The sequence below is a fragment of the Dryobates pubescens genome, chromosome 27, assembly GCF_014839835.1.
Source record: "Dryobates pubescens isolate bDryPub1 chromosome 27, bDryPub1.pri, whole genome shotgun sequence".
Lineage (NCBI taxonomy): Eukaryota > Metazoa > Chordata > Aves > Piciformes > Picidae > Dryobates > Dryobates pubescens.
The window spans coordinates 12,940,493-12,966,846 of record NC_071638.1 but is presented as its reverse complement, the minus strand read 5'-3'; the positions used below and the strand labels follow the sequence as shown (position 1 = coordinate 12,966,846).

At 43.0% G+C, this 26,354-nt stretch overlaps 1 protein-coding gene across 2 annotated transcripts in view; it reads left to right on the top strand.

The window, feature by feature from the left end:
• The first annotated feature begins 703 nt into the window (after window positions 1-703).
• The window catches only part of OSBPL8 (oxysterol binding protein like 8), a 107,099-nt gene continuing 81,448 nt past the window's right edge, over window positions 704-26,354 (top strand). For both annotated transcript variants that reach the window (XM_054173763.1, XM_054173762.1), the window contains exon 1: window positions 704-793. The gene's annotated coding sequence lies outside the window, so the exon portion shown is untranslated. The remainder of the gene's footprint in view (window positions 794-26,354) is intronic.

Below are 26,354 nucleotides of genomic sequence, written 5' to 3'. Positions count from 1 at the left end.
AGTAGACTGAGATTGGATGTTAGGAAGAAATTCTTCATCACGATAGTGGTGAGACACTGGAACAGGCTGCCCAGGGAGGTGGTAGAAGCCTCATCCCTGGAGGTTTTGAAGGCCAGGCTGGATGTGGCTCTGAGCAACCTGATTTAGAGTGAAGTGTCCCTTCCCATGGCAGGGGGTTTGGAACTGGATGATCCTTGAGGTCCCTTCCAACCCTAACAATTCTATGATTCCATGAGGTTGGCACAGCCTCTAGCCTGTCAAGGTCCCTCGGGATAGCATTCCCTCCCTCCAGATGTCAACTGCATCGCTCCGCTTGGTGCATTCGGCAGACTCGCTGAGGGTGCATTCTATGCCACTGTCCATGTCTCCGACAAAGACGTTAAACACTCCCGGTCCCGATGCGGGCGCTGACATTTTCGCTCAGCCACGCCAGGCTGGTCCCGTGATCTCCCTCAGGTTCCCCCCGCGTCCCGAAGCCGCGCTGCCGGCCGCCCGCCAAAGGTGGCGCACTCGCCGCCCGGCAGCCGAGGGGGAGGTCCTGCCGCTGGCCACCGCCTGGCGGGGCGGGGCGCGCGCCTGCGCTCGCGCCCGCCGCGGCGGATGAGAGGATAAAGCGGCGACCGGGCGCGCGCGCGAAGGAGGGGTTGGTGTTGCGCGTGGCAGGCGGAGCCCGTGGCGGGGAGGGGAGGGGTCCTGGCCACCGCCCCTTCCCCCCCCCCCCCGCGTCTGTTGGGCGCCCCGGCCGGTGTGCTCGTCGTGCCGTGCTTCTCGCCGCACCTGGCTGCAGGAAGAGGTGAGAGAGAGCCCAGCGGGAGCCGCGTCGCTACCGGCGGGAAGGCGTGGGTCCCCTGCCCCACCGGGCTCTGGGCCGGAACTCCCGCTTGTGCCGCAGCGGCGGGGCTGGGGCGGGGGGTAGTGCCGCACGGGTCTTGGCTAGGGACGGGGCGAGTGTCGTGATGCCGCTCAAGTCGCCGGTGGTGGCGTAGCGTCACGGGTTGTTGTATGTCGTGTCTCTGCGGGCTGCTGGACAGTAGTGGGGTGCTGGAAGCCCTGCTAGGGTCTCCGGTAGAGGCTCGACCTTGCCCCCACCCGTGGGGCGGTCGTGGTAAAGGTCCGGGTCGGGTCGGCGGCGCTCGGGCGTGGGGAGACTGAGGTCTCCGCTCCGCAGGCGGGCCGGGGGGTGCGTAGCGGTGTAAGAAAGCTCGGAGCGGCGAGCGGCAGCGCCGCCGTGGAGCCCCGCGGCTCAGCTCGGGACGTTTAAGCCACTTCATGATGGACTTGCGTTTATTAATTGCTTCGCCTACGGCGTGGGCCCACAGGGACCCGCAACCGTGATGTGGAAACAGTCAGGTTAAGCACCGAGTGCAGTTAGAATTTGGCTCCATTGATTGTCAGTAACCGCCTTCCCCGCGCACTGGGAAGATAATCTTCCGATGGAGCAGTGCCCTGAGGAATGGAACCCAAATCCTTATTGTTGTCGCCCGTTTCCTATTGCTGCCAGCTGCTCTTTTGCATCCTTATTAGCGGGCCTTTATAAATGGCTCTCTACTGAAGAGTGGGTCCCTGTGTTCTGTAAAGGCCTCAGTGGTTTGCTTGTAATAAGTCTTTGTAAGTTGCATATGGAATTGCTATGTAGGATTCCTTTTCTGAATGGAGGAAAGCCATCTATTCCTTTGTGTCACTGAAGGTGTTTTCTGAGGTGAGTTACTGCTGCTTGTTAACTACTATGCAGACAAAGAAGACTTCTTGGGGCTGGGCGCAGGAAACCTTTTAATGCTGCTGATTTTCATCTGGAAGCTTTCTTCAGCCATTTCAATTTGATCACATGAAATATGGATCCATTTAATCTATGAAGTGTTAACACAGTGGAAGCTCCGCTGCTGACTTTTTAATATTGACCCAAGTTTTGAAAAGCCTTGGGTAGCCAGTTATTAGTGCAGAACAAGCATTATGGGCAGCAGAAGTGTGTGTGGAGTGTTGCTTTCTGCAGGTCTGTTCTGCAGCTCATGAGAGTTTAAAGCTGATACAATTCTAGTTTTGAATGAAGGGCAGAAAGGGAGAAAAACATTATTTCACTTGTCAGCTGCCAAGTGGCTGTGGAAAGGACAGGTCAAACTCTGTGCTATTTCCCTTCAGAGTTCCCTGCAAACTTCTGAGGATGTTTGTTGTTTCAGCCATGCACTAGTCTTTCATCAAAACTCCTGAGCTTTGAAGTAGTTTGTTTTGTGAATACGTGACTTAGTAAACTCTGCCATAGAGCCCTGCTTTCTAGAAGTTGATTTAATGCAGTCTGCTTCAAAATTGAAAGTAGTTGAAGAAAGAGTGGCGTGTGATTGTGGTCACTTACGGGCTTCTTGGATTCTTTTTTTCTATTGTGGAGTTGTGAAGATACTGGAAGTAAACTAAATTTATCAAGGCTGGTATAACTTAGACCAGCTTAGATCGTGGGGCAGGGAAAGAGCTCTTTTTAAACATCCTGTTTGGTATAATTAGGTAAAAGATGACCTTTAAGAAAAGGGTTATCCAGCTCTGGGTTTTCTGCCCACAAGTGTGAACTTCTGGTGTACTTCAGACTCTCTATTTTTTTCTCAACACTTAACTCTTACAACATAAAGAGGATTCTTGTCATGTTGTGGGGAAAATATATTGGACTTGTACACTTTATGCAGGTAAATGAATTGAGACAGGAAGACTGATGTGCTCCTGTTCTTTCATTTTTGCTGATTGTATTGCTTTTCACTCCAAAGGGAAATAGAATGCTGAAATTAATTGGAGGTAATTTAGGGGGGAAATGTTCATTGATTACTTTTTTTTTGATTGTTTTGTAAAATTCCATTGAAGTTATCGAGAATAGTCTTAGGTGATATGGTACTTATCCTTTCTTCTGTCAGCTCTTATGCTTTCAAAGAAATGCTTGTGCAGTTACATAATTCAAGAAGTGATACGTTTTGTGTTCTGTGAAGTTATCTTCCACCTCCCTCTCTGCCCAGTAACTCTTGTGTAGAGCACTCAGCCAAGTTTTAATGAACTGTATCAAGCTCTTCACTGATGACTGTTTTACCACCTGTCTCCCACTGCATTCCTGCAACTTCCGATACCCAAAGCCTGCATGAGAGATTTCTAAGGACTTTTTTTCCCTTCTCCTTCCCCATGCTCTGATATTTCTGTCACTTTAGATTGTCTGCCAAATAATTTATCTGTTAGTTTCCCGGGCTTCTGCTTCAGAACAGAAAATAAACTTGCTGCAAAAATTATGTCCCATCACATAGTTAAATCTTCCTGATGGGCCCAGAAACGGGGTTTCTTTTTTTAATGACCCTACATAAAACTCTGGGTTACCCAATTTTATGATTAAACATAGAAGAACAACTTTCAGTATTTGACAAAATAGTAAATTGTCAAGGAAGGCAGAAGATGACCTTAAATGAAGAAACAATGACATCTGTTTTCTGGGAAACAGGAGTTTTTTGCTACTAAATGAGATGTGATAAAAGCAGTACAAATAGATAATTTAATAAACCCATTCTCCAAACTAGTGTGGAACTCTTAGGAAAATTGTGGTTTATAATACAGTGTGCTGTTCTACTGCAGGTGTACTCTTGGGGAGGGGAGGAGTGAAAGCTTTCTAAGGCAGGTATTTATGGAGTTCCTGTTTTTACAGGAAATGAAACAAAATAATTCTTCACCTAGGCTGTTTTGGTAAGGCAGTAAAAGTTGCTACTTCCAAATGTCAATGAATTTTGCACTGACTGAACTGTTGGGGGTTCTTTCCCTCTGATTCTGCTGTGGTTGTGAAGCTGAATTAAGAAACTGCCTATCAAAATAGAAAAGCGTTCTGTGGTTTTATTATAACAAGTAGTTGATGGTAATACACAAGTTCAGAAATACAGCTCTTAAGATGTAAGAGACAATGAAAACAGTCTTAGTGGTATTTTTGTTTGGCTCTTTAAGAGAACCAAACAAAACTACCACAGAAGAAGCTGTTCCCAAAGGCTTTGGCTCATTTTAGAGGACTGTGTGGATTTTTTCTTTTGCTGTTGTCTTGAGTTTTGGGCAAAGTTAATAACCTCTCTGTTTAACTGCTTGCTTCCATCTGCTGCCTGCAGTAGTTCTCCTCACACAGTGCAGAGTCATAGTCAGAGTTTACAGCTGGAGCCTCTTGCTTCTACTGAAAATGTATGAGCAAATATTGAAACCAATATGACATTTACAAGTTACCTAGATATCAAAAGGTCTCACTGTAACCAGAAAGTAGGAAAAATTAGTCATGTACTCTGAAAAATTAAGATTTGCTTTCATGACACTGGGAATTGGTAGAGGAGATAATGTTGGTGCTTTGTGGCTTTACTTTGTCCCTGGACTTGAACAATCTGCATCACTTTAGGAATGTTTTTTCTAAATTGTATTTCTCCACCTAAAAAACTCCCATTTGTTCAGACACAGCAGAAGCAAGTGCGCAGCTTTATCTTAAACACTTGGCCTGCTCGTGGGAGCTGCAAGCTGCATGCTTTTCCAGTGATCTCTCTCAATTCCTTTCTGTAATTTCATACTGTAGTAGATTTGATGGAGCTTGATGTTTTGAGGACTGACATTGACTTTTAAAAGGAAGGCTTATGTGCAGGTCTGAATCCTATCAACTGAGCAAGTGATGCTTAGGAAACAATTCTAGTAATAGGGCACTGATTAGCAGCAGATCCATTAGTCAGAAGTGTTTTATTCAGAGTATCTGTTTCTGGATTGTACACAGTTGAAATCCGGTGCAGTGTTTTATGTTTGTTTATAAAACAATGTTTTATTCCATCTGTAGTCTACAACAAGAAAATCTGTTGCAGATGTAATGTATATAGTAGCATTAGAAGCCTCTTAAGAACAGCTAAAAGTGTTTGACAGATGGTAATAGGCATTTAGGAAGTAAGATTTTTGTTTTGAGGAAGTAGCTTGGACTTCTGGTCTTGGTAGAGGAATAAATCTTTTTCTTCACACTCCTCATTATGGATGTGAGGTTTTAGATCAGCTTTTTCCCTCAGCATAGGGTGCAGCACCGATCCTTCATCAGCTAAAAATGCTGCATCTTTCCCTTTGAAAATTCTTAAGGTTCCAGTGACTTTGACACAATACAGGGGTGTGTGTATCAGATCTTCCTTTTTTTTTATTCATTCAACCATTCATCCATTTGAAAGCATTCTCTTTGCATCTAGGCATGGATTAGTTCATATGCTATCTGTTCATACATTTTTCCAGTGCAATAATCCTGTCACCCAGTGTTTGTGTTGTAGTATTGCAGAAGCTGTTGGTATGAGTATTCAACTGAGATAAGGGAAAACGACTTCTTTTTTTCTCCACTTATCTTTTGTTTGCCTGCAAACCAAAGCCATGCTATTTTGAAGGTTGTTACAGAGCAGCAGGTTGCTTTTTAGAAGGCCTGGACTTGAGAATGCAGCTGTTTACTGGTCTTTTAAACATGTAGGGAAAAAAAAATTATTGAATTTAGCATTCTTGCACATCTGATGAAAGCGTGATTATTATAGGTGGCTTTTTGATGGACAGTTTTAGCTGTTTAGGGGATTATGCATTAGAAGAAAATAGGTTGGTTTTAATATCCATGTGTTTAAAGCTGACAGGAAGTGGGTGTAAACAGAGTTGGGTATCTGACTGTGGCTTGGGCTTTACCTTAGGAATGCTTTATTTGTTTTAGGAATAGCTTTTATTAAATTCAAGAATACTTTGCACATCCACCTCAACATGAGGAGGAACTTCTTCACTGTAAGGGTCACAGAGCACTTGAACAGGCTGCCCAGAGAGGTTGTGGAGTCTCCTTCTCTGGAGACTTCCAAGCCCCATCTGGATGTGTTCCTGTGAGACATGTGCCAGATTCTATTGTCCTTCTCTGGCAGGGGGGTTGGTCTTGATGATCTTTGAAGGGCCTTCCTAACCCCTAACATCCTATGATCTCCTTTCCCCTCCAAAATAATGAACACCACCTCTAAATTTAGTTGACTCTTCAAATGGCAGAAGTATCATTCCAAACCCAGGGCTGTCTCATCTATAGTGAGTCTTTAAGTCTTCTGTTTCACCTATTGTCATATTTTGTCCTGAAAAAAGGTGTTTAGATGTTGTATTTCTTAGCAATGACTTGGGGAGCTAAGAGAAACATATTACTTATAAATACTACTTAAAGTGTTATATTGTTGATACAAGATCTGTGTGGTAAATTACAGGTTCAGTTGGTGTCTAGTTCATGAATCAGAAAAGATTTCTGGCTGCATTCTAAAGGAAAAGTGCATGAAACGCTTATTGCCAGGTACAGAACAAGTTCCTTTGCTTGGAAATTTTATGTGAAATTCTTTTTCTACTGAACTGTTAAGATGTGTAGGAAAAAAAATGAAGCTTTTCTAGGCAAAGTGAGTACTTTTCTAGTTAGCAGTTTAATTTCTAGGGGCAATGTCTGTTCAAATACTGCATTGACCTAATTTTTTAGTTAATATATTCAGATTTTATGGTCTTGCAGTCTTTGCCAGTTAAAAAGAAAAGTATTATGGTGCTGCAAATCTGTGGTAAGTGGCCCTGAGTGAACAAACATGTTTACTTGAAAGTTTAGCTTCCCTTGTGTAGTTGGTATAATGGAAAAAACAATCAGTTGGTATGGGGGTATGTGATGGATGTTAGCCCTTTTCAGTATTAAATAGTACATTTTTTTCTTTATGCTTGCATGTTACATTGATGCAAATACCTGCTTAAGAGGCATCTTCTTGTCTTTCAAACAGGCTGTAGCATGAGAGGTCCTGCATGGTCTGTTACAGAATCAGCCAGGTTGGAAGAGACTTCCAAGATCAAGTCCAACTGATCACCCAACCCTATCTAATCAACTGGATCGTGGCTCTAAGTGCCTCATCCAGTCTCATCTTAAACACCTCCAGGGACATTGACTCTTCCACCTCCCTGGGCAGCCTGTTCCAATGGCCAACCTCTCTTTCTGTGAAGAAGAACTTTCTAAGATCAAGCCTAAACTTCCCCCAGCACAGCTTGAGACTGTGTTCTCTTGTTGTTGATTGCCTGGGAGAAGAGACCAATCCCCACCTGGCTACAGCCTCCCTTCAGGTAGCTGTAGACAGCAACCAGGTCTCCCCTGAGCCTCCTCCAGGCTAAATACACCCAGCTCCCTCAGCCTCTCCCCATAGGGCTGTGCTCCAGACCCCTCTCCATCTTTGTTGCCCTTCTCTGGACATGTTCCAGCATCTTAACATTTTTCTTGAATTGAGGGGCCTAGAACTGGACACAGTACTCAAGGTGTGGCCTAACTGGTGCTTAGTACAGGGGCACAATGACTTCCCTGCATCTGCTGGCCATACTATTCCTGATCTGGGCAAGGATGTTGTTGGCCTTCTTGGCCACCTGGCCACACTGCTGGCTCATGTTCAGCCAGCTGTCAACCAGTACCCTGTTTCTGCAGGTGATGTCAATACTGGAGAGTGGATGTCTGGAGTTAGGGAAAAATCTTGCTCTGTTAGGCAAAGCTTTTGGAATATATCTTCACAAGTTCATCACTCTGTGCCAAGCTGTTCCTTTCAGCCCCATCTCAGAGTTGACCATGAGGGACCTGCTTTGGAATGCTCCTCCAGCACATGTGGAGGTGTGATGGAACAGAGCAAGGTCTTGGTGCAGTGGGTTGCCGGTGCTGCAGAGAGGAGGTGGCAGTTTGTTCTCAGTGGAGGTTTTGGTGCAACTCGTGAACCTTTACACAGCATAAAGCAAATACTGTTCATAAACACAGGAGGAATAGCTGAGATACTGTTTTGACATTAAACCAGTGTGCCTGCATAAACTGCAGTTTGTTGTTTTGCAACCATAGGAGTCAAATCCTGCAGAATCACAGTGTACCAGGAGAGGGGGTTTACCATTGTTCCTCACTGGAGAACTAGTCTGAGAGAAGGACTTCAGCCTGAAAACAAGTATTTAATGTGACTCTGGAAGATCACTAGTCTTCTCCCTTGCATGGCTTTTACTTTTGTTCAATAATTGCTCCATTATAAGGCTTTTGATGCAAGGAGTTTGATTTCGTGTGACTGAGAGCTCTTGCAATGTTTCAGTGCTTTTTCTAGGGGAAGGCGATCACAATAACAAGTGTGTTTGTATCTCTAAACTGAGCCCCTTTAGATAGCCATTTAGAGTAGTGAAGTTGACTGCATAATGTATAGATAATGTTTTGGTTGAAACAAATAGATATGACTTAGTGTATATAATGTAGTTACTTGAGACTGAGTGGGAGCTATGTAACTTTTTCTTTCTCTTTATCCCCACCCTTCATGTGTATTAGGAAAATAAGGCAGCTTGTTTGTATGTTTGATGGATTAATTTGTTTGCCCTTTCTTAGTTTGTTGTGTCTCTCATTTTATAAAAAGACACAGATAATCTTTTGTCCTTGTTTAGGAAGGTGTCAGTAGCACTTATCCCTTCCCTGTATTGCTACCTACACCCTGGCTGCTGAATGTGAAACTCTGTTTGTGTGTTATTGAATGCTGGCTACACTGAGTTACAATTGGGAGCTAAACTAAATAAAATTATTGTTAGGACTGGTGCTGGGTGGAGCTCATGTGACTGACCAGGGAAGCTTTGTTTTGGACTTTGGTTGTTTGCAGGTGAAGAGAGCCTGTGAAGTCAACCAAACACTTCAGAAAGGGAACCCATCTGGACTATTGTATCCAGTTCTGGAGCCTCTATCACAAGAAGGATCAGGAGGTGCTGGAATGTGTCCAGAGAAGGGCCATGAGGATGGTCGAAGGGCTGGAGCTCCTCTCCTGTGGAGACAGACTGAGAGAGTTGGGGCTGTTCAGTCTGGAGAAGAGAAGGCTCTGAGGAGACCTTATGGCCTTCCAGTATCTTAAGGGGGCTACAAGAAAGCTGGGGAGGGACATTAGGGTGTGAGGTAATGATAGGACTGGAGGGAATGGAACAAAAATAGAAATGGATAGACTGAGACTGGATGTTAGGAAGAAATTCTTCCCCATGAGGGTGGTGAGACACTGGAACAGGTTGCCCAGGGAGGTGGTAGAAGCTTCATCTTGAAGGTCAGGCTGGATGTGACTCTGAGCAACCTGATGTAGTGTGAGGCAGGAGCATGGAGCTAGGTGATCCTTGAGGTCCCTTCCAACCCTAAGAATTCTATGATTCTATGAAAAAAATTCGTTTGTTGAAGGTCTCAAATGATAGCTACTGTGATTGGGAGGAAAGACTGCAACAGTCCTGTAGACCTGAGTCAGAAATAAACATCAACTTGGTGTAAAATCGTTGTTCCTAACAGCTTTGCAGCTGATGTTGCCCTGTGAAGTACAGCACATCTGTTAAACATCATTAACAGTCTTTGCAATGTAAACCTGGGGCAGATGCAGTGGTAACTTGGCTATGAGTAGTCTCTGTGGGCTTGTTGCATGCACTATACAGCCAGCATACTTTTTTTTTGAGGCTCATATACTGGGTTCTGTCTAATTTGGGATAGTAAGTTAAATTTTCTGATATGTACAGCTGAGCAACTGATTACACTGTAGCAGACATCAGTGAAGAAATGCTCTCTTCCCTTAATGCTTGTTCTTCCTGATGCTCTTCCCCCATTGGGAAGAGGAAACAGGTGTGTGCCTCAGAAGTTGTTTAGGTCTTAGATTGGAGAGTTGAGAACCAAGGCCTACAAGAAGTGTCAGGATCACTAACAGTGTTCAAACTTGTGATTTCCATCTCTCCAGATGCCAGACTGTGAGTAATTCTCTGAGTAAAATGTGTGCTCTTCTGCTGTTTCTGTTTCTTGTTGGGATACCTTGCTGTGCTTTCTGGTATTACCTTTTTTCCCTCATCATGCTCTTCCAGTTCAGGCAATATCATGAAAGCTATGGTAATGTTGGAAGGAGCAGGAGATGGATTGAGGAAGGCTGTTAAATGCTTAAATAAAGCAGCAGGTAGGATTAATTCAGTGTGACTGAAAATCCGGCCATGCTGCATGTAGCTGACTTGTAACATACTTAAGGTGGGTATAATGTTCATATCGCTAGTGGAAGAGTATCTTGTGAGTAAAGCATCACTTTCCTAACCTAATAGCATCTTCTCTGCCAATGTTGAGGTGGCCTTTTTGTTCCTCTTCCACCCACTTCTATGCATATTTAAGATGATGAGGGCCTTCTGCCTGTTAGTTTTAATTGAGGAAAAGACATCTGGGATTATTGTTTATTTCCTGTGGTACATAGCCTGTCTGTTTTCTCCTCCAAGTTCAGTTACAGTGCCTATTCTTACTTCCTTGGTTAACTATCCTTCTACCTTGGTCTCCTACACACATGATGGTTAAATTTCTGCAGGGAATTTTCTATCATTTCCTGTAACTCCAGGCACCATCTGACTAGTTGTGGCTTCAGCTTTTTTTTTTTCAGAAGATCATAGACTTATAAAGCATGGTGATAAGCTTGTATTCCCTCCAGATAGCTCAGGCACTGCAGAGGACTGCTAGTTGAGGAAGGGAACTGGGCTGTTTTGGGGTTTGTTTTGTTTTTCTTTGGGTTTTTTTTTTTTAAGCATTATGCTTGCTCATGTTGCATGGACCACTAGTGGTATGTGCTGTGTGATGCAGACTGTGCTGCTGTAGTATCTGCTTTACTGCAAGGACTTGCTTAACCTGTAGGATGTCATTTGTGTGTGCACGTAGGTATCTGCATATAGAAGTGTAGTAGTCATATTAGAAGCAAATAACCAACTACAAACTGCTAGTTGACACTCCTCAGTCTTCAGGCCGATGCAGCAGTAAGGCTATCTGTCATCTGAAGTCCTTTGTTATTTCAGTTCCTCTTCAGAAAATGAAGTTGTCTGTATGGATAAACAAAGCAACATTGATTAATCTGTATAATGCAAATTGTCTTTGATGGTATCTCTTTGGTTAATGTCTTAAAAATAAAATCTAAATTTAGTCTGCACAGTGCATGAGAAAAAATCAGGGGAAACCAGGGGCTTAAAGCCTGTGATATTTATAATGAGAAAGAAACCTCCTCTACACAAATGTCTCTACTGTCTATTTGAGTAATACAAAACTACTGAATTTAAGGAGGGGGTTTAAGAAGGATTGTTGAAATTGTCAGCAAGAATGGAACTCCTCCAGTGATGAAAAATTCTTCCTTCATTAAAAAAAAGCCTGCAGAGGCAAAGAAGCAGTAAGCAGGAAGTTACACGTGCTAATCAAAGCAGGATACAGAATGGAGAGCAGTGAGATGTCCTAAAAATGAGGTAAAAGCTGGTGAAAAATAAACCTGAGGGCAGAGATAGATCTGTACCATATCAGCTACTTAAATTAAATATTAACTCTACACAGTTACTGTCAGCACTTTGAAGAACAGTGCTGGATATTCCTCTCTGTTAAGAGACTATTTTCTTTTAAGCTTAATAAATTCCATTCAGTGACATGAGCTCTGTTTTGTTCTGGACTTGGAACAGGAAAATGTGCTTTCTGTTTATTAAAGCTAAGAACTGGTGTAAGGAAATGAAACCTGTGGTATGAGAGGGTTTGGGTTTTGGTGGTTTGCCTTTGGTTTGTTTAAATTTGCAGAAGACCTCTGTTCTGGTCACTGTTGGATCACAGGTTAGTTCTTGCTACTTGGTTGGCAGAGGGGTGTTCTTGTTGAATTGTAACAAACTTCCTTACTTTTGCCCTGTGTTTGGCATATGAACAACATCAGTAAACTTCAGAAAGTTTTCCTTGTATAACTTACTGATTTCTCCTTTCTTACCCAAAAGATCCTGTCTTATATAAGAAATACAGTTAAAGATCTGGTAGGTGGTCATTATTTTCAAGCATAGTAAAACAACAAAAGTATGTTGCAGCATTTATTGAGTCTACATGCTTATTTGTTGTTAACAAAAAGTGATTAGAACAGAATTTTAATGCATAATTTTAGACTGTTTTATTACTTAGCAAACAGTATTTGATAACCCTGATGAACAAACCTCATCAAACATCGTAACACCTGGAGAACAAACAAAAGGAATTGGAAGTCTTGGTCCACCAGGAAAACTATGACATAATTGCCATTACAGAAACATGGTGGGATGTTTCACATGATTGGTGTGCTGCACTGGGGGATGACAAGCTCTTTAGGAGAGACAGGCGAGGGAGAAGAGGAGGGGTGGCCCTGTGTATTTGGGAATCTCTTGATGCCACAGAATGTGAGGTTGTGGATGAAAGGATCGATTGCCTGGGGGTTAAAATTGGAGGGCTAACAAAACTGACATCGTGGTTGGAATCTGTTATAGACCACCCAACCAGGACAAGGAGGCAGATGAAATATTCTATAACCAAGTGGAGGCTGTCTCAAGATCATCAGACCTTGTCCTTGTGGGTTACTTCAACCTGCCAGACATCTCCTGGGAACTTAACTCAGTAGATAGGAGGCAGTCCAGGAGGTTCTTAGAATGTATGGAGGACAGCTTCCTGATGTAGCTGCTAAGTGAGCCTACCAGGGGTCAGGCTCTACTTGACCTGCTGTTTTCAAATAGAGATGGGTTGCTGGGAGATGTGATGGCAGGAGGCTGTCTAGGGTGCAGTGACCATGACATAGTGGAGTTTTCAATATGCAGGGAAATAAGGAGGAGCAGAAAATTATGGAGCAGATCATCTTGGGGGGCAATCACAGTGCACCTGCAGGATGGCCAAGGGATCAGGCCCAGCCAGCATGGATTTAGGAAGGGAAGGTCCTGCCTGACCAACCTGATCTCCTTCTATGATCAGGTGACTCACCTGGTAGATGTGGGGCAGCCTGTGGATGTAGTCTAGCTGCACTTCAGCAAGGCCTTTGACACCATCCCCCACAGCAAACTCCTGGCCAAGCTGTCAGCTTGTGGCTTGAAGAGCAGCACTCTGTGCTGGGTTAGGAGCTGGCTGGAGGGCTGTGCCCAGAGAGTGGTGGTGAATGGTGCCACATCCAGCTGGAGGCCAGTCACTAGTGGTGTCTGCCAGGGATCAGTGCTGGGCCCTGTCCTGTTCAATATCTTTATTGATGATCTGGATGAGGGGATTGAGTTGGTCATCAGTAAATTTGCAGATGACACCAAGTTGGGAGCAGGTGTTGATCAGTTAAGAGGGTAGGAGAGCTCTCCAGAGGGACCATGACAGGCTGGACAGATGGGCAGAGTCCAACATGATGATATTCAACAAATCCAAGTGCCGGGTGCTGCACTTTGGTCACAACAACCCCATGCAGAGCTACAGGCTGGGGCTGTAGTGGCTGGAGAGCTGCCAAACAGAAAGGGACCTGGGGGTACTGGTTGACAGCCGCCTAAACATGAGCCAGCAATGTGGCCAGGCAGCTAAGAATGCCAATGACATCCTGGCCAGGATCAGGAATAGAGTGGCCAGCAGGAGCAGGGAAGTCATTGTGCCCCTGTACTCGGCACCAGTTAGGCCGCACCTTGAGTACTGTGTCCAGTTCTGGGCCCCTCAATTCAAGAAAGATGTTAAGATGCTGGAACGTGTCCAGAGAAGGGCATCAAGGGGTCTGGAGCACAGCCCTATGAGGAGAGGCTGAGGGAGCTGGGTATGTTTAGCCTGGAGAAGAGGAGACTCAGGGGAGACCTTCTTGCTCTCTACAACTCCCTGAAGGGAGGTTATAGCCAGGTGTGGGTTGGTCTCTTCTCCCAGGCAACCAGCACCAGAACAAGAGGATGCAGCCTCAAGCTGTGCCAGGGGAAGTTTAGGCTCAAGGTGAGGAGAAAGTTCACAGAAAGAGTTGTTAGCCATTGGAATGTGCTGCCCAGGGAGGTGGTGGAGTCACCGTCCCTGGAGGTGTTAGAAAAAGGGATTGGATGTGGCACTTGGTGCTATGGTTTAGTAGTCATGAGGTCTTGGGTGACAGGTTGGACTTGATGATCCTTGAGGTCTTTTCCAACCTTATTGATTCTATGATTCTATCAACTGAAGAAAATTGAGCTTTGCTTAAGTCACTTTGTGACTAATAGGTTGTTCTTCTAAGTAAAACCCACTTATGGATAGGACTTGTGTTATCTTGTAACATAAATACTGAAGTAACCTCTTTTTTTATTAAGCTGCATAGCTGGAATCAGGGCATGAACAGAACAAGGCAAAAAGTCAACATATTCCAATATTTAAAGCATGGCTACAAAGAAGACAGACTCCCTTTTTACAAAGTCACATGGGTAATAAGTACAATAAGATGGGTAATAAGTACAAGTTACTCCTAGGAAGATTGAAGTTATGACTCTAGAAAAATTTTTCTCAACAAGGACAATCAGCCATTGGAATAATCTCCCTGGGGTAATGTCTTCCCAACATGGGAGAAGTTTAGTACTCAGCTGAACAGAGTTCTGGATTGTCTTGTCTAGACTCCAAAGAAAGGTTGGACCAGATGATCCAACTTGGTATCCTGATTCAGCTGTAGTTTAGAATAGAGTCAACCAGGCTGGAAAAGACCTTTGAGATCATCAAGTCCAACCCATCACCCAACACCATCTAATCAACTAAACCATGGCACCAAGTGCCTCATCCAGTCTCTTCCTAAACACCTTCAGTGATGGTGACTCCACCACCTCCCTGGGCAGCCCATTACAGTTGCTCTATCCTGTCAATGCTTCCATGTATCACCTGTAGCCTTTCATTTGAAAAGAGAACAAATTATCACAGAAACATGCAGGTTGGAAAAGACCTTCAGGAGCACCAGTCCAACCCAGAATGCTACTCTACAACATTCACCCCTAAACCATATCCCCAAGCACCACATTCAAACCACCTTTAAACACATCCAGGGTTAGTGACTCCTCCACCTCCCTGGGCAGCACATTCCAGTGCCTGACCACTCTTGCTGTGAAAAACTTCTTAATGTCCAGTCTAAACCTACCCAGTCATAGCTTGAGGTCATTCCCTCTTGTTCTGCCACTAATTACCTGTGAGAAGAGACCAGCACCAGCCTCTCCACAACCTCCTTTCAGGTAGTTGTAGACAGCAATGAGCTCTTCCCTCAGCTTCCTCTTTTTCAAACTAAACAGCCCCAGCACCCTCAGTCACTCTTCATAGGCTCAGTCACTCTTCTCCAGGCCCTTCACAGCTTCATTGCTCTCCTCTGCACTGGTTCCATCACCTCTACATCTGTGCTGTATTGAGGTGCCCAAAACTGGACACAATATTTGAGGTGTGGCCTCACCAGAGCTGAGTAAAAGGGGACAGTCCCCTCCCTGCTTCTGCTTGACACAGCATTTCTGATACAGGCCAGGATGCCATTTGCTTTCTTGGCCACCTGGGCACACTGCTGGCTCCTATTCAGCTGCTTGCTGATTACAACCCCCAGGTCCCTTTCCAGCCACACTGCCCCAAGCTTTTAGTTTTGCTTGGGGTTGTTGTGCCCAAGTGCAGGACCTGGCATTTGGCCTTGCTGAAGCTCATCCCATTAGTGCTGGCCATGGATCCAATCTATCCAAATCCCTCTGTATTAATCTTTACATCCTATGTAGGATTTATCTTTGAAGTATGTTCCTCACCTATTCTATTTAATGAATCCTGGAGTCCTCTTTTTTCATACTGCAGGAACAAGCATTCATTATGCCTTTAAAATTCTTACCAGCATGACAGTTCTCATGCTGTAAATAGTTACAAATCCTATCTAATACATTTGCTATATCAATATAGGCTAGAGGATGATGAAATGGAGAGCAGCCCTGCAGAAAAGGACTTGGGGGTGCTGGTGGGTGAGAAGCTGGACATGAGCCAACAGTGTGAGCTTGCAGCCAAGAAGGCCAATGGCATCCTGGGCTGCATCAAAAGAAGTGTGGCCAGCAGGTGGAGAGGTGATTCTGCCACTTTGCTCTGAAGAGACCTAACCTGGAGTACCACATCTAGCTCTGGAGCCACCCAAGAAGGGTATGGACCTGCTGGAGCAGGTTCAGGGGATGGCCACAAAGATGACCAGAGGACTGGAGCACCTCTCCTATGAAGACAGGCTGAAAGAGTTGGGGCTGTTCAGCCTGGAGATGAGAAGGCTTCAAGGAGACCTTATAACTACATTTCAGTATCTGAAGGGGACCTACAGTGAGGCTAGGGAAGGACTGCTTAGAAGGGCTTCTAGCAACTGGACAAGGGCTTTAAAGTGGAGCAGGATAGATTTAGGTTAGACATTAGGAAGAAGCTCTTTACAATGAGAGTGATGAAATACTGGAACAGGGTGCCCAGGGATGTAGTTGAGGCTCTGTCTCTGGAGACATTCAAGATCAGACTTGATGTGGCCTTGGGCAGCCTGATCTAGTTGGAGGTGTCCTTGCTGGGGGTTTGGACAAAATGATCTTTGAGGGGCCCTTCCAACCCAATGCTATCTGTGAAGATGCTGGGGGAAGTGTTGTAGAAGCAAGCTTTTGACTCATACAATGGTTTTCTGAACATGCTGTGGTGTCTTGATAGAGATGATGTTTGAATTTAAGCCTTTGTGAATTCTTGGGTGAAGGGGAAGAGAGTAGTTTGGGTTATGGGTGTGTAGGTTTGGCTGTGTTTGTTTCTGTCTTTTCTTTCTCTGTCAGTGGGCTGCTGGTGATTTAATGACTTGTAGCTTGATATAGCTGACCTCCTGCTGTGTGTGTTCTCCATTGGCAGCCCAGGCAGCAGAAATTCTAGAGTAGCATTGCTAAGTGACTTTCATTGCAATGAAAACTTGGGAAATACGTGAGTGAAGGAAGATGTTGGGGGTTTTAACTTACTGTCTGAAAGCCCTCATGGAATCATCATCTCCTTCTCCAGTGTGAAGGGTCCCAAGAATTGAGGAGGAGAGAAGAGATAACTGAACTTTTCTGTTACTGCTTAAGGGCATAATAGAAACAGTTTTCTGGCTTTGCTCATTATCTGCCTTTGTCTTGTGACCCAATGTTGCTGTTTTCATCCATGCATTATGAAAACCTACTTTATCTCTAGGGAGCTTATTCTCCATCCTGCTACAGGATCAGGTTTTGTCAAAATTTATTAGTTTCCTTATTAGTTATGTTGTAGCCATTGTTTGGATGATTGCTCTGTTTCCTTAACTTGCCGATTACACTCGTCCAGTACTTTGCCTTTTCTAAGCCCCAGCTTTACTCTCAGGCTTCTACTTGGATAACCATCTCATTTACTGTCACACACAATTACCTTGTCTTACTATTGTCTTTCCAGTTCAGAATAGTTTTATCTTTAGCCCCATGCACCTCTCCTGTTTTTTTCATTCACTTAAGCAATTAGCAGCATTTTCTTCTGGACTGCTATCCTGCCTGTCTTAGCAATTCAGAAACCTGGTAGTGTTCTCTTCTGTTCTTTTGCCTTTCCATGTTTTCTCTGAAGAAAAATACAAGTGCTCACTGATTTAAGCTTGCTGACATAAATGTGTAGTTTGCTGTGGTGAAATCTTAAGTATCTCTATCGGAGTCCTGTGTGTGGCAATCTTTGCTACTGAACTTGCAGAGATCATTCTCTTGTAAGAGCGTGGGAGATGCTGCAGTGGAGACGCTTCTGTCAGTAAGTGCTTCCTCCTTCATCAAACAAATTACTACAAGCATAAGCTGTACAAGCAAAATTAGTAATTCTGCACCCCTCTTGGTACTGTGTCCAGGGAGTTTAACAGCATGGATTTACTTGCTAGGACCAGAAGGAGGCCTATTGCTGATGCTCTGGCCAAATGCAGTGGTGTCAGTCTGCTCTCGATTGCAGCCTTAGACTTTTATGTTCACAAACTTAAAGATGCCATGTTACTGTGTCTTGGCTTCTGCTCCTTCTTCAGCGCTGTTTTGATGTCTCATGCCTCTTGTAGTTCCTTGAAAATATTTTGCTGAGTGGTGATGACAGTAATTTTGATCTTGTGAGAAGCAGGCTGTCCTTCCTCATAGCAAGAGGAAATGCTGTTCTCTTCTGAATTCTGGTTTGTGAGCATCATGGGTGAGGAGCTCCTATGCTTGGTGTCCTGGGAGAACCTGTTTGAGCTGGTGTGGTGGGTTGAAAATTCCCCCCAACATTAAATTGCCAGACTAACTCAGTTGGAAGCAGATGAAAGCTGTATTTACAGGCAAAACTACAATCTACAATGAAATGCAATTAATATGTACAAAATATACAATATTTACAGGTATTTACAACTGATGAACAGCACAAGACCACCCCCCCCCCCAGACAAAAACCAGGGGAGCTAGCAACAGCTTCCTCCTCCCTGCCCCGCTCCTGGATGCAAAGGTACAAGAGAAAAAAGCAGAGTTGTTTTGTTAGGATGCTCATCCAAAACAAAGAACACAGCCAAGGTCAGTGAAGCCAAACAGAAGCAAGTTAGTGTCTCCCAGATCTAGGAAGCTGAAAAGAGAGAGAGAAAGTTTGCAAATCTAAGTTTTATGTGTGTTATCTGTCCAATGGGATAGTTTAGAACTTACCATTATTTTCCTTTTGACACCCAATGATGATTTGTTTACAGTCTACCACTTTCTGTTCAAGATCTGTGGGGAAAATTTAAAGGTACAGCCTACAACTACCACAGCTTCTGTTTTTATTCTGAGATGCATAATGAGCCTGACAGATCTTTTTTTATTATTATTGTTTTTTTTTAATCTGGGGGAGCACTGTTGCTGTTGGAGGTGGTTCCTAAAACTATTGATTTAGTAGTGGTTGAGGTGTTTTTCAACCCTTTATGCAATAAATATGAACCCATAATGATGGCACCGTGTGTTCTTAATTCAATCTGTGTAGCAGAATTACACATGTAGGGAAGTGCAGGTCAAGGCAATATGTACATGAATGCACACCACTTGTGTCTTCCACAAGTGAAGTAGTGCTTCATTTGTGTGGAACTCGTGCCATACGTTTCCTGAAGTGGGCAGTCGCCTTTCAGAGAAAAGTGTGTGCTTCTGAGAGGTTCTCCACAGAAATCTTGCTGCTAGTGAGCTGGAACAGTCTTCAGAAAAGGAGTCTGAGACATTAGTGTGGAACTGGCCTGCACAGCAAATGTCCATGCCCTGATTCCAGGCAGATTGGAAGTCCAGAGGAACCACATGTACCTTCCTACATCACAAAAGCATTTTCTAGACAAGAATCTGAATCTGTTGTAGAAAACTTACTCAGTTTTGGTCAGCTGAGGTAAACTGTCAGTGTGCATGTTATTGTGGATCTGTTTTAAGGCTGTTAACCTCATTTGCAGTAACTTAGTTTTTAATTTCCATTATGCTACATGTCTTTAGCTAGTCGACTGAGAAGCAACCAAGATTTTGGTTTTGAAGATAACAGTACTCATCTTGCACATTTTCTTACTAGGGTACAGCATCTTTTTTGCCAGTGCTTAAGCTGAACATTCTCAAAGAAGCCTTACAGTATGTTCAGTGTTTTGTGCTACTTAGTCTCAGATTAAGGTAGAGAGCTGAGCTGTGTAAAATGCTGCCATCTACAGCATAATTCTGTGCAATAGCTGTGAAAGGTGAGCTGGCAGCAACCAAGATAGCTCCTACAAGGAGTTAAATGCTTGAAGTGTGCCTTTACATGACATGAAGATGATTCTGACCTTTAGCCAGCTTGTAAAGGAGCTGCATTCAAAATGAGTGACTGATTTATGCTTGTCTAAATACCTGAAGAAGCACTTGATGAGCAGATACCTTGTGTGTGTTTGAAAGGAGATTTAAAAAATGAAAAAAACCTCTGAACTTCAGTGGTGAAAGCATGAAGTTATAGTGAGATTTAACAATAAATCACTGGAAACAAAATTATAGTCATACCCAGTTTTAACTCCATAAAATGATGATCACAGTATCACAGTAACTAAGGTTGGAAGAGACCCCAAGGATCATCAAGTCCAACCTGTTCCAACAGACCTCACAACTAGATCATAGCACCAAGTGCCACGTCCAATCTCCCCTTGAACACCTCCAGGGACGGCGACTCCACCACCTCCCTGGGCAGCACATTCCAATGACGAATGACTCGCTCAGTGAAGAACTTTTTCCTCACCTCGAGTCTAAACCTCCCCTGACACAACTTGAGACTGTGTCCCCTTGTTCTGGTGCTGGTTGCCTGGGAGAAGAGACTAATGATAATCCACTAGGATTTACTAGACAATCCTAAGTCACTTTACCTAGTTTTCCTTTTGTTGAAAAAGAAGAGTTCTCTTTCTACCTACTTTTTGAACTGGGCAAACAAAACAAAACCACAAAACAAACAAACCAAAATATGAATATTTGCCCTGATATTGCACACTGAGGAATAATGGGAAGGAATAGATGCAACAAGAATAGCATGGAAAAATCGTGATGTTACTAAAAGAGCAGAGTCTCTCAGAGTGGTATTAAATCTTCTAGTATGATATGAATTTCAAGCTCAAATAGGAAAGTATGGAAACTGGGGATGGTAACCAACTTCTAAGCAAAGCTACTGAGTACTTCTGGACTGCACCTGTAACAGTTTGTCATGCAAAATGGCTCTTGTTCAGACTGGATGCTCCGAAAGGCTCATGAACTGGCTGGTCTTTGGACTACTATAATCCTTTTTCCCTTTCATCATTAGAGGCGTGTGTCTATAATCTCCTATTCCTTTTTATTCAGGGGTGTGGTAATAGAATAACATATTGATTGTCCTGACTGCAACAGAACCGAGGGGTTGGAAGGAAGCTCATCATCAGCTACAGGTCTACATGCGTTTGAATTTCATGGCAGGTCAACATGATTTTTCTCTCTTGTAAGAGGAAATATGTTATCCTTTGTGAAGTTGATAAAAATGCCTCTTTTTTTCCTCAACAAAGAAAGATACATTATTCAACAGTGCTTTGGAAATTCATAAGTACTTTTGATCACTTTAGAGGATCTTGTATTTCTAAACCAAAATGTTACCACTGTTAGAGATATTCTTGAAAATGGGCAATTGTTTGTAGTTTTGTGGTGCTTCTTATTATTTTTTTAAAGCCACTTGGGGTTACAGAGGTGATCTCCAGAGATACTCTACCACTTAAATGTGTTTTCATATTCTTTTTTTTTTTTAGTGAAGCTTTCAGTATGCAGGCTCTGAGGTCTAAAGCCTTACCTTGCAATCAGAAAATCCTGGGCTACAATATCTGTGCTTTTTACATCTAGGAAAGAAGCAGTTGGAAAGAAAAATGAGAATTCGAGGTCCTGCCTAGTCATTCTGCTGATTTTAAAAATGGCAGTCATAGGAAAAGTAGGCTTGCAACATAGGTTTTAAGTAGAGTTCTTTTTAATAGTAGTTCAAAAGGCAGAATGAATAAAGGTACTTTATTGTGGAAGAAGGAGTTTAAGCTTGATAAATGTGGACTGTGCTGTGCAGCCTGAGAGAGTTCTGTCTGAGAACTCTTATGATTAATATCTATTGCTATAGAGAAATCATGAAAAGACAAAAATCAAACATCATAGCTTGACTATCTCATCTTTGTCCTTTGTTTCCTTGCCTGTGGGTTTTTTGTGTTAAATCTTCAGTTTTGCCAGGATCAAAAAGTTCCCTTCATCAACCTCTAAGTGTTTCAGGGTCTTCATGGAGAATTGAAGAATTAAGTCATTTCTTATTAAAGTGATTTATTTATGAATTATGCTTTTTAATAAGAACAGATCCTTGGAGGTGTCAGAGGAGATAATTGTTCTTTGCTTTTGGGGAAAAAAAAAATAAAATCAAATGGAATGCAGTATGCCATTCTGCACTCCCAAAGTGGGTAGACTGCTTAGCATTTTAATTGGTTTGGAAGCTGAATTCAGCTTTAATAGTGAAGGCCAAAGACAGGGTTATGGAGGTTAATTATACTTATCAAAATTTAGAAGCAGTCGATTTCTTACTGTATGTGAAGTGTTGGCACTGGAGGAGAATTTGGCTTATTACTTTACAATGTAACTGGAATGTGCTTGTTTGCTTATCTTGCGTAGGGAGTTTCCATGGATAAGCTTCTCAGCTGTTTTACAGTTTGCTTATAAATGGCATTGAAATGTCCGAGTGGCTCTTCATTTAAAATATGGGTTTTATGAATTTAATAGCACTCCTAGCATTACCAGGTCTTAATTTCATGTTCTGGGTGTTGTAGACAATATGGATATAAAAAAACCCCTGAAGTTCTGAATGTTGGATTCTTTCTAAAAGCTCTCATGGCAGCATTTAAAATGCCATTGCTTTAAGAACTGCTGGCTTCCTGTATTCCCCCCCCCCCCCCCCCCCAAGTTGTGATTATATCAAGTTGTGAAATCCTTTCTTATGGGAAAGATTATGGATGCCTTGGTGTTTCTGAGGGTTCTGCACATTTCTTGCTGTCATTGAAATCAGTACTCTATGTGCTTTTGCGGGGAAAAAAAAACAACCAAGATCTAAGCCAGCAAATCTTTTATTCTTTCTTTTACATGTTCAGTACAAGACTTAGTCAATAAATCAGAGCTTTTAAAAATTAAACCCTCTATTTGTGAGTACAGTATACCTGCTGAAGTTCAATGGTTTCTATCTGTGACCACTCTTTTTGGTTATGCAGTCTTGGGCACTCGATGGAGGCTCAGGGGAGACCCTATTGCTCTCTACAACTTCCTGAAAGGAGGCTGCAGACAGCGGGGGTTGGTCTCTTCTCCCAGGCAACCAGCAACAGAACAAGAGGACACAGTCTCAAGCTGTGCTGGGGAAAGTTTAGGCTTGAGGTGATGAGAAAGTTCTTCCCAGAAAGAGTGATTGGCCATTGGAATGTGCTGCCCAGGGAAGTGGTGGAGTCACTGTCCCTAAAGGTGTTCAAAAAAGGCTTGGATGTGGCACTTGGAGCCATGGTTTAGTTGTCAGGAGGTGTTAGGTAATAGGATAGGTTGGACTTAATGATCTCTGAGGTCTTTTCCAACCTGGTTGATTCTGTAATTCTGTAAACACAGGCCATGAGATTTCTCCAGTAACCGCTTTTAGCTTAGCAGGTGACTGGAAACATAGTGCCAGTTATTCTTAGAGACAGTGCTGCAGGAAACCTGAATGGGTCCACCCAGTGTTCCTCCTCCTGACGTCTCAGTGGCATGTGAAACTGAGTGTCAGAGATGGGATGTGCCCCAGGAAGCAGGCGTTTGGCTGTGGGTTGTTTCTGTTCATTCACAGCTCTGAGATCTGAGCTGTTGCTGCTGCCTGGCTCTATTGACATGGTGAAGTGTGGAAATCAGTGTTTCATTATTTTTGCTAAATGCTAGCCCTTGAAATGCATGTGCAAGCTGCCTTCAAGGGCATGAAATGTGTAACCTGATACTTAGAGGTGTAATTAACTCCTGCGGCAGAGATACAGAATATTGAATTGCTTTATGCTAATATTATCTTGGTAGTTAAGCGAGTGTTATCTTGGCATTGTGTGTGACTTCTATATGGAAGTAAACTATAAAATGTTAGTAAGCTGATAACACTCGTCAGTTTTGGTGACAGTATTGGAATGTGAAAGGAAGAATAGTTTTTCCTCTCAACAAATACATTCTGTCTTGGAAGTGTTCTTTCCTGTTATTATTGTAAACCCCCAGCTGAATTTTCTGTATCTCACAACCATTGCGTCCTTCCTTCCAGGCATTTGTCTGTCTCAAGTCTATGCCTGCACTCTCTTGGAACCTGTACCATGGCATTCTGACTTCTCTTAACCAGCTGAGTACTGAGGGGATGCATAGAAGATGGCTCCTATCACATAGTCCTGTGTGATTGCACAGCTGAGAGGATAGCATTCACCTTAAATCATGTACTCAAGGTATCTGATGGCCCTGTTAACCCCTTTTATGAGAGCAAATTTCCAGTACTTGAATAGGCTGTGTGGAAGGGCAGGAAAGAAATGCCTTGTCCATTCAATGTTGGTTTGGACCAGGATGGAATAATTTTGTCCAAGACACTAGGTTAGTTGTGGTTGTTTTTTCCTTTGTTTTCTTCTCTGAAACATTTCAAAGAACTTCCAAGGAAATGCTAAGGCACTGTTTTCCTGGCTGTGCTGTATGCAATGACCATATAACCACTCCCTAGTTGTCAAGGAACTTACCTCCACCATGACACATACATTTTTTTTCTGCTTGAGTGAATATTCTGTCTTCTGTATTGGTCCCTGAAGAAGAATGTTAAATGTACCTTGGTGATGTGGAGTTCTTGCTGCTGAGAATCTTTGAGTGACCTCCCCACATGGGGAGCAAACAACATGCTGCTCTTCAGAAGTGGGGTAGTTTTGGGGACAAATGGTTTAACTCCTGTGCATGAGGGTCGACATTGAGCTTTGAAAGGTTAGGCTTCTATTGTCAGCTCTGGCAACATTTTTTTTATATAAGTTGCTTGTTTATTGTTGCAAATAGTGTAAGCAGTTGCCAAACTTGCATTAGGCAGCTGATTTCTGAGGGTTGTGAGTTGCAGGCAAGTTGTCACTTGTTGTTGCTTGTATCTAGGCCATAGCTGCTTGTTGTGGCAGGCTAGGTGCTTCTCATTGCCCAAAGAATTGTCATGGGGAGCATGTCATTTGTTGAACAGAAATGGGTGGGGAAAGGAGCTCTAGTGCTAGGTCACTTGATGAGTTTGCAGTGTGACAAGGATTTTTAGAGTTCTTGTGGATCTCTTTTTTTGTATCTAATCATATTTTTTAATGCTATTTGTTTGTCCTCTTAAACTAAAAGCTATGTGAGGTTCTTGCAAAAACTCCGAATGCAAGTTGATTGGCGGTTACTCAGTTGCTTCAGAAAGACAAGGTTGGGTGTTTGGATATACAAGTGCTAGTCCTTGTTAAGCTTGTATAAAGGCTTTTTGAAATACTCGTGACTTCAACAAAACCACCAAAACAAACAACAAAACAGCACAAGAGAGTGGAACAATACCCACAAAATCCCTCATCCACTTCCCCCAAATCCTGCCCCCAAAACCCTCCCAAACCAAAACCAACCAAAAAACCCCCAAACCTCCTACAAAAACCCCAAACCTTGTGAAAGATCTTGAATTGCAAAAGTTAGCTTCATCAGCTGATTTCATTAGGTGAGCAGTAAAGTGAAAAAAGCCCAACTAAACTTGGCATAAGCAATGGAAATATAAATTAGACTTTGTAAATCTTCTTAATAAACCATGATGGGTAAGCCATATACTATCACTGCCTGTTTGAGCCTGCTACTACTTTATAAGTCAGAATCTATTTCTAGGCTTTTTCCTGTTGCAAGATGCTTCTCTTCTGTTCCTAAATTCTCATACAGATATCCTGTATCTTGAAACTGTGGAAACTACCTTTTAGCACTAGCTAGAAGAATTCCAAATGAAGGCCATCTCTTATGTCATCAACTCTATTTTAACATCCAGAAGAGACACTACTGTCAAGACAGGAAAACTCAGTTGTACATGAGAATAAACATTAGGTTCCTGTTTGAAATATCCACCATGTTTACTCCTGCAGAAAGTCCATTTCATAAAAACCTCTCAAGCACAATGCTATTTTGATATCCATTTGTATGTATAATGTATTGAAGCTAAGTACAGCTTGACAGACTTGTATGTCTGGTGTCAAGTCTTCATGCATGCTTTTAATCTTAAAATTTACACTGATTATTTTATGTATCACATTAGAGCAGAAATTAGGATCAGGGTTCATCTCTTAGATAGTCTCTGTGAATCCCACAGAATCACAGAATGGTAGTGGTTGGAAGGGAACATTGAAGATTGAGTTCATCTCCCTGGCAGAGCAGGATCACCTGCTTATGGTTCTTTTTGGCAGGACTCAGAGGTAATCTCAGTTCTTACTTTGAAACTAAGCCACTAGAAGTTTTTATACTGGTAGGTCTTTGGGAGCTGTGGATGATGAAAAGTCTATTTTATTCACATTAATGCTATGTCTCAACAGGGCTTAATAAGGAAAAAACCCAAAACTGGTACCCCTATTAGACCTTTGGAAGACCATAGTCTGGTGTTACTTCTAAATGAATGTGAACTGTTGCATTCATCTTGGGCAGGTGTTAGTCACCTAAAGACTTAGTGAGTCACCTGGACTGGGTCTTAGAAGTTTTTCAGTGTGAAGGTAGTAAGACTCAGGAATAGGCTGCCCAGGGAGGTTGTGGGTATCTCCTCCCTGGGTTGTCCAAGGCCAGGTTGGATGAGGCCTTCAGCAGCTGAGTCTAGTTGAGAGGTGTCCCTGCCTGTGGCAGGAGGTTAGAGTAGATAAGCTCTAAGGTCCCTTCCAACCTAAGCCATTCTATGAAATTGTATTTTGAGATTTATATTTTTGTTCACTGCACAGAACCAGTGCTCCCTGCCATTTATGAAACTTAGTGCCCTTTCAACAGATGAGAAAATATGAAAGAGTTTTTAAGATGTATTTCACCTCTTCAAAATGAATTAGCCATCTCTTTTTCAGTTGCACAATGCACAGTGCAAAGGAAAGATTAAAATCCTAGTGGAATTGCCACTT